Raw genomic sequence first — 14,996 nt, forward strand, 5'->3', positions numbered from 1 at the left:
GGGGCCAGGTGAGAGTCGTTGGTACTGGAGCTGAAACCCAGAAGCAGCCCAGATTTCTCTCCCTCCTAAGAGGGCAGGGCCGCTGAGCAGGAGGAAGGGGTTATTAATATGTGCAAAACCAGGGACAAACCTCGGAGTCACTCTGCTGAATGAAAAGAGTCCGGGCTCTCCCCCAAAATACATGTTTCACGGTTCTGCTTATAGAAAAATCAAACTGAAGAGGGGCGGGAAGCCGACCTTTGACTGCCAGGGAGGGAAGAGAACTTGGGGGGTGACAGATGCACAGCCGGCCTGACGCCGGTGGGGTTCTCATGGGCGTAGACAGAAGGCAGCGCGTATGAAACTGTACCCTTCAAACAGGAGCATTACCGTGTGTCAACCTCACCTTCACAACGCTGCTTTACAAAATAGGAGTGTGATTTACAAATATAAACATGTGACTTTTTTGTTTTTTTAAAGATACTAGGGATTGAACCTGGGGCCTTTGCACTGAGCTCCATTCCCAGCCCTTTTAAAATGTTTTATTTGGAGGCAGTGTCTCACTAAGTTGCTGAGTTGTCCAGGCTGGGCTTGAACTTGTGATCCTCCTGCCTCAGCCTCCGAGAAGGCTGGGATTACAACTGGGCACCACCACGCCCAGCAATAAGCAAGCGTTTGCTCTCCTGCCCGCTGCCGTCTAAGGACACCGAGACTGGTTCTGTGAGAGAACACTCAGTACCACATGCTATTTCCTCCAGGAGTTGGTGGTGGGAACGTCCTGTTTATGAGGTCTCGTTAAACGGGTTATAATTCCATAAAAGCTCCTGTAACATCTGATATGAGGCCTGCAGGGCTGAAACCACCACCTCTCGTGGCAAAGAAGTTCGGAGCCGTGTGTCCGGTGGTCCAGCCTCTTCCCCAGAGTGCAGAAGGCCCTGGGTGGCATCTCGTCAGCAGAACTAATGGAGTTAGACACCGGTTCGGAACCCACATTTCACAGCCCAGCCCTGACACCAAGGGTTGTCACTGGGTGTGATGGCAAGTGCCTATAATCCCAGCACTTGGGAAGCCGAGGCAGGCGGATTGCTGTAAATGGAGGCCAGCCTGGGATACATGGTCAGACTCTGTCTAAGAAAAGAAGGGCTGGAGATTTAGCTCAGGGGTGCCGCTGCCTGCCTCGCAAGCACAGGGTCCTGAGTTCAATCTCAGGTACAAGAAAAGAAAAGAAGAGGCTGCTTCTGTTGACCTTTGATCAGTACCAATTCCCGTGTGCCAGCCACTGGACCTGGCACCTAGATGGGTCTCGGCCACCCAAACCCAAGAGTCTCTGGAATCCCCTCGAGTTCAAAACTTCCAGAACCTCCAGCCCTGGACTTCCCTACTATAAAAGGAAGGCGTGGGGCTGTTATGAGAAGCAAACCACAGAGCTCAGGTTTGGGCTCCTCCTGCCCTGCGCCTGGGCAGACATGCTCAGTCGATCTCCACACCCCGGCATGGACCGATTCTCCCAGCCTCCCCCTGCGTGCCCAGCAGGAAGTGCATTTCCTCATCCGTCTTCCAAGAGCCCCTCAACCCTGTAGTTCAGAGGCACAGAGAGGGAGAGACTTGCCCACGTGGGCCCCAGCTTCCCTTGCACCCAGCTGTCTTGATGCACAAATGAGACAGATTCAAAAGCTGCAGAGGTGAGGCAGGCTGGTGACCACAACCTACACTCGTGTCCTGCCGGTAACCCCTCGGTCTCCCCGGAGAGCATGAAGGTCACCCCCAAGCCTGCTAAGAAATCGCTCCCCAATCCACCCTCCTCCTTGGAAGCCAGCAACCGGCCTTCCGTCTCTGTAGACCTTCCTGTTCTGGGGACACCTGGTAAATGAGACCGTACTGGGTGGGGGCTTTCAGGTCCTTCCTCCTTCCCGTGGGCACAAGGCCTTCGAGGGTCACCCGTGTGGCAGGACTGGCCACAATTGCATCGCTCTTATGGCTACGTGCGGAGGCTCTCTGGTGTTCTCCATTCGTCTGCTGAGTTCGTTTCCTTTCTTGGCTGCCGTGAATAATGCCACTGAGGGCGTTACTGCATTTCGCTGTCTCTCTCTCTCTCTCTCTCTTTCTCCCCTGCTTTCAATTCTTTCACTGTAACCCAGAGTAGCCTCAAAGTTGCAGAGACCCTCCTGTCTCCGTCCCCCAGTGCTGGACCCCGAATGATGGGATCACACCCAACTCATCAACTTTTTCAAAGAGCTGCCAGACTCTACTTTTCCCCCGCAGCACCTGCACCCTTTGGCTTTCCCACAAACAGTGCACAAGGGATCAACTTCTCAAGGACACTTCGTCTGTCTCCTAATAAACATCTCGGCCGGGGCAGGAGGGTCGCTGTGAGTTCGAGACCAGGCTGGGCTACACAGTGAGTTCCAGGTCAGTCTCGACTACATAGTGAGACCCTGTCTCAAAAAAACAAAAAAACAAAAACAAAAACAAACCCATCGTGGATCCCCCTTCTCAGCGTCTGCTTTCAAAGTGTCCCCCAGGCGAGTTCAGGGTCACAGCTTGTGCCCCTAAACACTGTGGCGCCAGCCTCCTTCCCGTGGGCTCCCCCTTCTGAGAAGGCGCAGGGCACCAGAAACCCAAAAAGAAGGCCTCTAGCTGGCGGGGACACTAAGAAGCCGTAGTCCAAGCATGCATGCAAAATCTTCACATTTCTCTAATTTCTAATCCACGGCAGCCCTCTCAGTGGCCACCACGGATTCCTCAGTCCTCCCGACGGCCCCAGCCCATCCCCACCTCAGACACGCCCACCCCAGGCGAAGTCCTGGGTCCTCGCCCACACCTGCACCCCGCTGTCTGCGCTGAAGCCTCACAGAGATGGAGCCATACGCGGGTGTGAGAAGAGCCTCTCACCCTTTCAGGGAGATCCCTGGAAGGGGTCTGGCTGGCCCAAATGGAACCTCTAGTTTTAGTTTGTCTTTGTTTCGTTTTGTTCGGACCGGGAATCAAACTCAGGACCTTGCACTTGCGAGGCAGGCAGGGGCACCACTGAGCTACATCCCCGGCCCTCTAGTTTTGATGTTTTAAGGACTCTCCACACTGATTCCCACAGTGGTCGCACCAGGCTGCACTCCCGCCCACAGTGAAGGGGGTCCCTCTCCCCACAAGCCTCCTTTTGGTTTTGTTTTGGAACCGGGGATTGAACTCAGGTCCTTGTGCTTGCGAGGCAGGCGGCGGAACCACTGAGCTACATCCCTGGGCCTTCGGTGTTGTTTTCATTTGCTTTTCTCTAATCACCAGGAATGTGGAGAATTTCTTCGTGTATTTATTGGCCATTTGTGCTTCTTTTTCCGTGAAATGCGTTTTCATTTCACCTGCCCATTTTTTAAATTAGATGTTTACTTTTAGGGGTCTAATTTACTGTGTTCTTCATATATTCTGAGTCCTCTGCTGTCTGTCAACAGATGAATGGATAGATGTAGCGTTTACATACAGTATAGCTCTACTCTGCCATAAAGAGGGATAAACGTGAGTCATTTATAAGATAACAGGTGCACCTTGAGACCATAATGTTAAGCACAATAAATCAAACATACAGCTTAACTATTACACCGCTCCTCTTATACGAGAAACCCAAGTTATAAACAAAGAGCCCAACAAAAGACAGATAGCAGGAAGTAGAGAGATTTTTGTCAAAGGGAACGGGATCAAGAAACTGGAGGAGGAGAGGGAGGTAAGGAGATGAAAAAAGGAATACAGATGTGTTCTGTGCAAGTACCAGCTCCACACCAGGACTGCTAACGTAGAGGGGAGAGACACAGAGAGAGGATCATGCAGTCTCTTCTCTGTGTCTGACTCCTCTCAGGGTCTGGAGGGGAAGGCAAGGCATCTGGTGAAACCCAGATTGCCGTCCCTGTGTCTCTCAGTTGTCCCCAGCAGGAGAGCCCTGCGCCTCAGCCCTCACAGTGTCCTGGGGAAGCCCAGCCGGCACTTCCCAAGTCGGAGTGACATACACTCGGGGTGACGTCTTTCACACCCCGAGGACATGTGTGTCCTTTCTCTTCTGACTGACGGGCGGGTATGGCTGGGTACAGATGGGTGTCACTCGGCCTTGCCTCTCTTTTGCGTCACTATTTTTAAAATAGAAAAAAGAGGGCCGGGGATTTAGCTCAGTGGTTCTGTCACCCCTGCCTTGTAGGTGCAAGGTCCCGAGTTCGATTCCTGGTACCAAAAAAGAAAGAAAGAAAGAAAAAGAAAAAAGAAAGAAGTATAACTGTCTTAGTTAGTTTCCTCATGGCTGAGACAGAATACCCAGCCCCCAAAGTTAAGGGGGGAAAGGCTTACTTGGCCCACACTTTGTAGGGGTTCGGTCCGCTGTGGGCTGGCTCCGAGGCGGAGTGGGAGAGGGGCAGCAGTCACGTGGGCAGAAGGTGGTGAACAACAGAACAGCCTAACTCGCCTTTCGGCCCCTCTTATCTTATCCAGGCTACCCGGGTTAGGGTGGTGCTGAGCCGAGCCCGGGTTAGTAACCCCACCCCCTTAATCCCAGCATCATGCACACCCCAGGAGGCTGCGGGGAGTGGGGGGCACTGAGCACCATCACCAGCCTCCACCTCCAGAACTTTCTCATCTCCCAGGCTGCCCCCTTTAGTCAGGACAGCGCAGGCTCAGGAAAAGATGAAGGTTCAGGACCAGAAGCTTCCTACTTCACACTTTGCTCTAAATCATGATATATATAAACCATCCACACTCTTAACAAGCGGGCAGACACAAAGGTGTACGGGTTGACTGCAGTGTCATCCCAGCTACTGAGGAGGCTGAGGCAGGAGGATCACAAGTTCTAGGACAGCCTGGGCAACTTAGTGAGACCTGTCTCAAAGTAAAATAAGTCCAAAGGGCTTGGGGTATAGCTTAGAGGTACAGCACTGCCTACTGTACATGGATGGGTCCCTGGGTTTGATCCCCAGCACCACAAAAGAAAAAAAGAAAAGAAGGGAGGGGAAAAAGGAATAGTGAGGGGAGAAGGATGAGGGAAAGGAGGAAAAGGGAGGGAGAGGGAGGAGGAAGGATAAAGAAAGAAGGAAAAAAGAAAAAGGAAAGGAAGCAAGAAGAAAAGAAAATGTGACATATCCACAGTGGAATACTATACAGCCTTTAAAAAGGAGGGCAAGGGATTTAGCTCAGTGGATCCAGCACCCGCCTCAAAAGTGCAAGGACCTGAATTCGATCCCCAGCACCATAAATAAATAAACAGAAGGAAATTCTTAGATCTGCAGCAACGTGGGTGAGCCCAGAGGACATAACGCTAAGTGAAACAAGCCAGGCACAGAAAGATGAGCCCTGCACGCTCTCACTAAAGTGCGGAATTCAGAAGAGTCAAACCCAGAATCAGACAGGAGGACGGCGGGTGCTAGGGCTGGTGACGGAGGAGGAGAGACACTGGTCGGTGAATTCACACTTCCAACCGGAGGAGGGGAAAGAGTTCAAGGGAGGTACGGTCCAGCATAGTGGCTGTGCCTAACAACGATGTACGGCACGCTAGAAAACCCCCGAGGGAAGATGTGCCCTGTTCGTCCTGTGACAAAAGACCAATGTAGGAGGTAGGAAACGTGTCGCTTAGCTGGAGCCCACCGCGGCACGATGCACATCTCAAAACTTCCGCCCGACACATCGCAAGAACCCCCTTTCCTCCCCGAGTGAGGGGAGAAACCGACAGACCAATGCAGTAGCTGAGGGCAGGGCCCCTCGGCCTGGGGGTTGCTCTGTGGGGACAGAGGTCGTGGAAGGCAGCTAGAGGCACAGTTTCCCACGAGGGGACCCAGGGAGCCCTCGCTAACGCGGTGGAATGTAAGCAGGGATCCAAGAGGGGAGGAGAGGAGGCACTCCGGTGAGTCGTTGGGGGAGGACACCGCGGGACAGGGACAGCGGGCAGGTGCAAAGGCCCTGGGGCAGAGGTGCCCGCCCTGCTGCGGAACAGTGGGAGACTGGTGTGGCTGTTGTGGAAGGCAACAGTGAGAGACAGGTTCAGGCAACACCGGTCAGCACTTCTCAGGAGCACCGCGGAGGTGGGGATTTCTGTACACGGCCGTGGCAGAGGAAAAGTCTCCAACAGCCCCAGCAACATACAAAGAAATATCTATTCGCTTATTCATTTATTGGGAGAGGGAGGCCGGGGACAGACTGACATAGATACAGATCGTATAGATGTGAGCACAGCTATAGATCCCCAGGGCAGACCTTTCAGAGCCCACACTGCACCCCCAAATCCCACTTGTTTAAACCCACTTGTGTCCACCCTGCAATCCCAAACCCAAATACTGAGGTTTTTAGTTGAGAAAAAGCAACTGTCATCTGATTCTCAGCCGCTGGGCTGACTTGGCTTCTCCCGCGCTGGAGAGGCCCTGCGTGCTGCGGCACGCGTGCCACAGGCTTTCCACCCTTGCTAGAGATGTTACAGATGGAGCTGCGGATGACACAGAGACAGACACAGATCATCACAACACAGATACAGGTACAGACCCAGATGCAGTCGATGCAACTGTAAGACTCCCACCCCCACCCCAAGGACTCGCAAATGCCCAGCACGTGCTCCACCGCCGAGCCCCGCCCCAGCCCCTGCGCGGCGATGACGTCACCCCGGTGCGGTGATGACGTCACCCCACGCCCACCCCTCACCCACGGCCAACAAAGCTGCTCCAATCCGGCCCGGGCTTCCCAGATCGTGGATCTGTCTGAACCCTGATGTGCGTGCCCAGAGCCGGGCGACTCGAAGGTCAGCTATGAAGTCACCTCTTCCGCCACCCGCCAGGCGAAGGGCGGCTCCGTTCCGAGCAGTCAGCCCCTGGACCGACCCAGTTCCCCGCATCCTCAGGAAGACACCTTAACCTCGGCAGGGCGGAGGGAAACGAGAAAGAAAAGGACCCGGTCAGAGCCGGCCCAGCCCTGCGCTGCTCCTGTTCGGCGCCAGGACAATTCTCGTTTGCGCCACTTTGTGTCTCTTTCCAGTGGGCGCATAAACACGCGTGGGCAGAGAATTACCGTGCCTGGTCGTGGGGCTTGGAGTGATACTTCCTCCGCGCTCGAGGGTTGGGGAGTGAATCAGAGCAAGGAGAGGACCGGTCACTCTGAGGGCGTCTCACGTCTCGGCGGAGAGGACGTGACTCCGGCCTCCAGCGCAGGTCCCTGGGTTCGATCCCCAGCAACACAAATATAAATGAAAACCCTCTCTGGCCGGGTGCTGACATGCACTATATTATTTATAACCCTGGTCACCTGGACTCATCTGCTCTAGGTGTAAATTTTGTTTCTTCTTTTTTCTTTGGTACTGGGGATCGAACTCAGGTCCTTGCGCTTTTGCCGGGCAGGCGGCGGAACCATTGAGCTACATCCCCGGCCCATAGGTATAAATTTCTACCCCTTCACAAATGCCACCCTTTTCCCCAGCCACCACCCAACCGCCCTAACCCGCAGCAGCCACCGTTTTTTTTGTTTTGTTTTGTTTTGTTTTTTTTCTGTTTCCTTGCATTCAGCTTTTTCATTTATTTATTGTGGCAGTTCTGGGGATGGAACCCAGGGCTTCGCATATGCAAGGCAAGCATCTGCCACTGAGCCGCAGCCCAGGTCCTTAACGTCATTAGATTTCATCTCTGAGTGAGATCCGGAAGTATTTAACTCTGCCTGGACCGGCGGTTTAGCTCAGTGAGGCTGCCACGTGCTTCTCAATCACAAGGTCCCGAGTTTGATTCCCGGTACCAAAAAAAAAAAACAAAAACCTCTGTGCCTGGCTTATTTCACTTAACACAATTTCCTCTTGAAATTGCTTACAAGTGTGCTTGCAAGTGTGCTTGCAAGTGATGGAATTTCCTGTTTTTGTTTTTCTGCTTTTTGCTGTTGTGGTGGTGGTGGGAGGTTTATTGTTTTTCTGCTTTTTTTTTTTTTTTTTTTTTGGTGGGGGGAGTAGCGTTGCTTTGTTTTGCTTTGCTTTGCAGTTCGGAGGATGGAACCAGGGCCTTTGCCCTGAGCTACATCCCCAGCCCTTTTCATTTTTTATTTTGGGACAGGGCTTCCTCAAGTTGCTAAATCATCCAGGCTGGCCTCGAAATCTCGACCCTCCTGCCTCAGCCTCCCAGAGTACTGGGACGACAGGCGTGCACCGCCACACCCAGCGGGCATTTTCCATTTTCCTAAAGCTGAATCGTGTTCCATTGTGCGTGGGAAGCATGTTTCTGGCGTCTGTCCCTCCACTGAGAGACACTCCGTTGGTTCCACTTCTTAGCCCCCATGAAGAGCTCTGAAGTGGCTGTGAGGAAATGTGCTGTACTGGGGCCGTGCTGCGCAGGACGGCAGAACAGGGGGCTACATCCTCTGCCTCTTCCCTCGGGACAGAAGCACCCTGTCCCTGGCTGTGACCATCAGCGACATCTCCAGAGGTCACCGCCTGTGCCCTGGAAGACAAAACCACTCCGAGATCAACACCAATAAGTTCGACTAATGCTGGCTGCTGTGACAGATAAACCCCAACCGACATTTTAGGTCTTTCCTCCTCAATCACGTGACAGTCTCTTCCCGGGCCTCGGTTTCTGTGTCTGTAAAATGGGTGCTCCTGATGAATGGCTGACAACTGAGGGACCCGGCTCCCTTCCATCTTGTGTGCCTGCCAAACCTTAAGAGATGGCATATGTTCGTTCGCCGCAACATCAGGAGTAATGGGGGGAAATTCTTAAAGGAAAAAAGTCCACCAGCAGCACAGGGCTACAGGTTAAGTAAATACTAAGGAATGTTCATGGCGCAGAACCAGGGAGGGCCCATTGCTTGTTTTTATAAATAAAGTTTTATTGACACATGGCCTGTCCCGTTTCCCTGTTGGCAATGGCTGCTTTGACTCCTACATTACCAGAGCAGTTGAGTACTTGAAGCAGAGGCCGTATGAGCTGGAAAGACAAACATTTCTCTCTTGGCCTTCAAGAAAAAAATGTGTTGCTATACAATATCCTTCGCCAGCCACATGCTTGCACACCCATCATCCCAGCTACTTGGGAGGCTGAGGCAGGAGGATCACTTGGTCCCAGGAGTTCAGGACCAGCCTGGGCCCTATAAAAGCACCCTGAATCAAATTTCTACCAATTTAAAAATAAACTAATATTATACCATCCTGAAAATGCCCCTTCACAATAGATTGTGTAGAGACGGGAAAGGAATCCAGCAGTGGGAAGATGGGAAGAAAGGGGGGCGAAGGAAAAAGAACCAAGATGTGAGAGCCCGTGCTGTGGGCACCAGTTCCCCACGATGCGATGTATTCATGATGCGCTGTGAACGCACACGAACAAGACAGAGGGAGCTACAGCCACACTCGTATTTTCCATGATAGAGGATAACGGACAAGACCTATTATTGAACAAAAATTGCATTTTATAATACATAGTGTGATCCATTCTGGCAATATATATAGGTATATGTACAAATCAAGAACACAGGGAAATACAGGAATAGTGTGTGTCTATTTAGAGCACTCTGGGAGGATTTCCAATGTTCTGCATGCCTGGAATCACAGCAGAGGACTTTCAAAATCTACATTATTTCCTTTCTAAAGGTGTGCGCTACCAGCCAGGCGTGGTGGTGCACACCTGTAATTCCAGAACTCAGACGACTGAGGCAGGAAGATTGCTGTGAATTCAAGGCCAGCCTGCGAGTTTGAGGCCAGCCTGAACTATATACCAAGACCCTGTCTCAACGAACAAACACCCTAATAAACTGTGTGTGTGTGCTCTTCTTCATCTAGCAATTTTATCATTTTTCATCACAGTAAAATACACATAACAGATAGTTTACCATGGTCACCAGGGTGCAGTCAGTGCTGTTTGGGACAGTCACCTGCTCGTACAATAATCACCATCATTCAACTCCAGAACATGGTCACCTTCCCAAACTGTCCCCATGACACATTTCAGGGCAAAGAGGGAGAGAGCCAAGCAGATTGTGCCCTGCTGCCCAGTCTGATTTGACGTGAGCACAGCTTTGAAGTGGAATTTTGGCAAAATCTGGGCATCCTGAAGTCTCCCTCCCGAGAGGATGCTATTGCTCTGACTGACAGTTATCTCATCTGGAATCAACCTCTTATACATCTTAGAAAACTCCTATTCATCCATCAAAACCCAACTGCAAATTTCCTTTCCCTGACATTTCTCTCTCCTACACGTCACAAAATGATCTCTTCCTTTTCCATGCCACCAGAGCAGTAAACACACATCCAAAATATTCAACTTGAGAAGTCAGCAAGAGGGTAACAAAACAAGCTGAGAATGGACTCTGTTATGAGTGGCTGATGGGGAACTTCAGCAAATGACAAAGGGCCAATGGGTACATGAAAAAAAACCTCTCAGCATCCCTAACCATCAGGGAGCTATAGATACAAAACCCCAGTGAGACACTGCCACCCTGTGGTTAAAATGGCTAACGTGAGAAAGATAAACTATAATAAGTGCTGGTGAAGAAAAGGTAACCCTTGCATACTTTTGGTGGGAATGTAAATTGGTACATCTATAATGGAAACCAGTATGGAGGCTTCTAAATACCTTGAAACAGAAGTACCATAAGATCCGGCAGCCCCACTGCTAGGCAGGAGGCACTGGCCCAATCAGTACGAGCCTCAGAGGGCTGGAGTGCACTCAGTAGCAACTGGCCTCAGACAAGCTGCCCTCTCTCTGGGTCTCACTTTGCACATCTATAAAACTGCAGTGCCCTCACAGCACCTCACACGAACCCCCCATCCAATGACTGGAGTTCATCAGCTATAAAAGTTTTGTTCTTTGGATTAAAAGACAAGTCACAGATGGAGAGAAAATATCTGTAAAATATTTGTCTCATGAAAGACTTGTATGTCACATATATAAAGAACACTGACACTTCATGGGGGAAAAACCAAAATTTCTGATTTTTTTAAAAGAGGCAGAGGAGTTAAGATGTGTTATGTACATGGGCCACCGTCCCACGGTGAATGTATTCATCGTGTACTGTGAGCTCTCTAAAATTTTATCTTAAAAGTGGGCAAAAAGGCTGTACGCTTGTAATCCCAGCCTGGGGCCTGAGGGGATGAGATAGGAGAATTTCTTCAATGGTGGCTGTTTCTCAGGCTTATGTGCCCTTTTTCATTTTTCATGGCAATTTTCTCCAGAAGTAGGAGAGATGGATGGATGGATAGATAGATAGATAGATAGATAGATAATCTTATTTGGCATTTAAGGACTTAAACATTTCATGATGACCCTGGGAAACATAAAAATAAAAACCAGCCAGGTGTGGTGGGGTACACCTGTCATCCCACTGGGAGGCTGAAGCAGGAGGATCACTGTGGTTTCAAGGCTCCACTGGCCTTGAAATAGTGAGTTCAAGGCCAGCCGGAACTACATCGCAAGATTCTGTCTCAAGAAACCAAAATAACAACAATAACAACAATAATAACGATGATGATGACCAGTTAGGGTTTCTTTCCCCTGCCCTTCTGCACTTTCACAACGTGAACTCCGCCCTGCCAGCATGGAGGACAGAAAACAGCCTTTGCACCTGCTTGGCCAGGTCCGGCGCACAGCCCATGCCCAGTAAATGCGACCATGGTTCCGAGTGTGTTCTGAAAGACGGGAGACCCCCAGCCAGAGCCACTCTGGGACCCTGTCCTGGGCCTGGCTCGGAAAGGCCCTGTCTGGGAAGCCACGGTCACCACGTGCTGTCCTCGGTTCCTACTGCAAACATCTGACCGTGTCGGCTGCATTCCAGACCCTGCAACGACTGCAGCCAGAGCGAGTTCCACCGACGCCGGGCCCAGGGCAGTGAGGTCTGCGTCCACTCCGTGGGAGGCTCCGGGGGCCCAGCCGCGGAGCAGAGGATGCAGCTGCAGGCCCATGAGAAAGAGGAACCCACTCCCAGCTCCGGACTCCGGACTGGCCTGCACCTGGGGGACAGGGGGGACAGGGAGACAGAAAGGGGCAGAGGGAGAGGGGGAGGGACTCACAGACCGACATGGATGTGTACAGGTGGATGCACGGTGGGAGGAGGGAGGGGCCCGGGAGTGGCTGGAAGAGAGGGGGGCTGAGAGGGTGGAAGGGAGGAGAGCAGGGAGGACAATGAGTCACGGCACACACATTCGCAGACACCTAGATGTGTGGAGATGGACGGGCGGATGGGCAATGGGTAAACGGACTCGCCGGCAGACAGACAGACAGACAGAAGGGGTGACGTGTCGCAGTGCAGACAGCTGAGAGATCTGTGGTGACACAGGCGGGCGGGCGCCCACACACACACACGTGCAGGGTACAGGTGCCTCTCTCTACAGAGCTCTGTCTGCAGCCCACCGGCCCATCTCTCCGCAGGCCCCGCACACCCCAGCTCTACCCAAGCACGAGGGCCCCCCAGCCCCTCTGCCTGCACCCAGCAGCCCCGTCTTCTCCGCTCCTCCCCTGGCTCCTGCCGCCCTCTCTCGCCAGGGCCTTCGTGAGGACCGTGGTGGCCCTGGGTCACCCTGCCCTGCTCGGAACCCCTCAGCTCCTCCGCTCTCAGATTCAGATTCCAAACAACAGCCCCAGGACGGGGCAGAGCGTTTTTCTTTCCACCGCAGCAGAGTGAGGGCACCTGCCACAGAGGTGGACGGCGGGCATTGTACAAGGGCGATGGTAAGAACGCTGTTGGCGTAGGAGTCCGCGGCAGGACTGGGTGTGCGTCTCTCACCAGCCAAGCCCACGCTTTCATCGAGACATAACTCACACACAACGTGACACAGAGGCACAGGGAGGCACGGCGCGAGCCTGGATGGATGTGTGACCGACATCCCCGCCCATCACAGCACAGCAAAATGTCATCATTTTTACCCCGCAGGCTCCCCTCACTACCCCACTCCACCTTCCCAATCCAGACCAGCCCCGTCCTGATTTCTGTCCCTTGGTGATGATTATTGCCTCTTCCGGAATATCACAGAAGAGGAACTATGCAGTATATGGTCTTTTATGCATGGTTTCTTTCACATTTGAAATTCATCTGTGTCTCCGCATAGTTAAAAAGCTTGGGCTGGGCGTGGTGGAACCGGGCCTGTCATCCCAGCACTTGGGCTCCACAGTGAGTTCGAGGCCAGTCTGAACTACATAGGGAGACTTAATCCCAAAAGAGAAAAGAAAAGGAAAAAGAAGGTGCAGGAAGAGGAGGAGGAGGAGGAGAATACAAGGAGGAGGAAGTTTTTTTTTTTACTAAGTATTTTTCTATTTACGAACATACTGCAATTTCTTCATCCATCTATCTGTTGATGGGCACAGAAGGACTCTCATAACTACAGCTGCTACAATGCAACCTGTCACACATTTTCATTGCTCTCAGGGAAGTATCCACCAGTGGAATTTCTAGGCCACAGGATAACTGAGATTTAACTTTACATGAAAATCCCCAAAACCTAAGTATGGCGGAGCACATCTATAGTCCCAGCTACTCAGGAGGCTGAGGCGGGAGGATTCCAAGTTCACGGCCCACCTGCTGGGCAACACAGTGAAACCCTGCCTAATACATACATAGATATATGGAACTTTTCCAGGGTGATTGGCCCCCTGAGCATCTCACCACCAACAGCAGAGTTCCCTTTGCTCTGTAATCCTGCCAACACTGTGCACCCAAGTCTCTGCTGCTTCCTCGTGGCTTAGACACGAGGCCCGCCCCCGCCCCCAGCGTAGAGGAGGAGAGGGGTTTGCGGCGGCTCGTGGCTACAGTCCATGGTTGGCTGGTTCCAGGGCAGAACCAGCATGGCACAGGGGCACAGCGGAGGAAGGCTGCTCACCTCATGGAGACCAGGAAGCAGAGCTGGAGGCGGGGCCTGGGAGGGGGATAAACACTTCCGGCTCACCACCCCCGGGACCACCGCTAACCCAGTCCCACCTCCCAGCAGCACACCTAGCAATGCAGTCAAGCACCCTCGTGATCCATTTGCCGTCCAAAAGCAAAAGGGTCTCGGGGGGCACGCTCGGTCTACACAGTAACAATACACACAGTGCATAACTTCTGCACGCACAGTGATTCTCGGTAATAACTGACAATAGGAGGAGGAGGAAAAGGGGATGAATGGGAGCGGGGGGAAGACAGGAAGAAGCAGCAGTCATGAAATTTCTAAGTGAAAGTTAAAAATGCGTACGCTATTTATTTCTGGAATTACCTATCTGATATTCTCAGACCTTGGCTGACCACAGGCAACTCCAGCAGCAGGAAGTGAAGCAGGCAGACAAGGAGGGGCCGTGGTGCAATTGCCCGGGCCTTTGTCTGAACTTTGCTGCTGTCCTCCCGGAGCTCTGTCCAGTTATCGTGGTCCCAGCTCCTGCCCTCCCCTGGGAGCCCGGGGGCCTTTCTAAAAAAACCATTCTGGCTCCCCAAGTCTGGAGGATGGGAAGGGTCGGGGAGGGGCTCCTGCTCTGCAACCTTTTTCTCTGAAGGTGCACTTGGCTCGGGGGTGAGGAGGGAGCCGAGAGGCTCGGGTCGAAGCCGGAGAGAGGGAGGCCGGGCTGGTCAAGCTGTCCTGGGGAGCGGGGGTCCACACAGCCCTGGTGCCAGGCTCAGCACATGGGCACCTCATGTTGATGTCCTCACATACACACAGTGGGTGAGCACAGGCACGCCGGGGACACACGTGTGTTCACACGGGCACATGAAATATGTTCAGGTGCATGTTTACATGCAAGTGGGCACACACGACAATGCCCTCAGACCCACCTGAGCACACGCATGGACATCGGTATGAGTTAGGGCTCTGGGGAGGAAGAGAGTCGACAGAAAAAGTGTATGACTAGAGACAGGACCGTGAGGCAGGCTGACAGGATCCGAACAGGAAGAGTCCCAGGGGCCATGAGGTTCCAAAAGGGCCACCCATGTGCCAGAGGGCAGGATCCAGTCAGAAGAAGCCTGAAGAAGCCTGCAAGCTCGCTGCACAGTCACGGGTGTGAGTCCGGCAGCCGGCTGAAGAGACTGTGCTGCAAGCCTGAAGGAACTGGAGACCAACGTCCAAGGACAATGGCAAAGAC

The 14,996-nt window shown here is 52.6% G+C and overlaps 1 long non-coding RNA gene across 1 annotated transcript in view; it reads right to left on the bottom strand.

Annotated features, from left to right (window-relative positions):
- LOC117284498 overlaps window positions 1-14,996 on the bottom strand; it is an 18,557-nt gene extending 3,561 nt beyond the window's left edge. The window contains exon 1 of the long non-coding RNA XR_004515596.1: window positions 14,689-14,996. This is a non-coding gene — a long non-coding RNA (uncharacterized LOC117284498). The remainder of the gene's footprint in view (window positions 1-14,688) is intronic.

This window comes from Fukomys damarensis, unplaced genomic scaffold, assembly GCF_012274545.1.
Source record: "Fukomys damarensis isolate Sample0158 unplaced genomic scaffold, DMR_v1.0_HiC HiC_scaffold_37, whole genome shotgun sequence".
NCBI classification, from domain to species: Eukaryota; Metazoa; Chordata; class Mammalia; order Rodentia; family Bathyergidae; genus Fukomys; species Fukomys damarensis.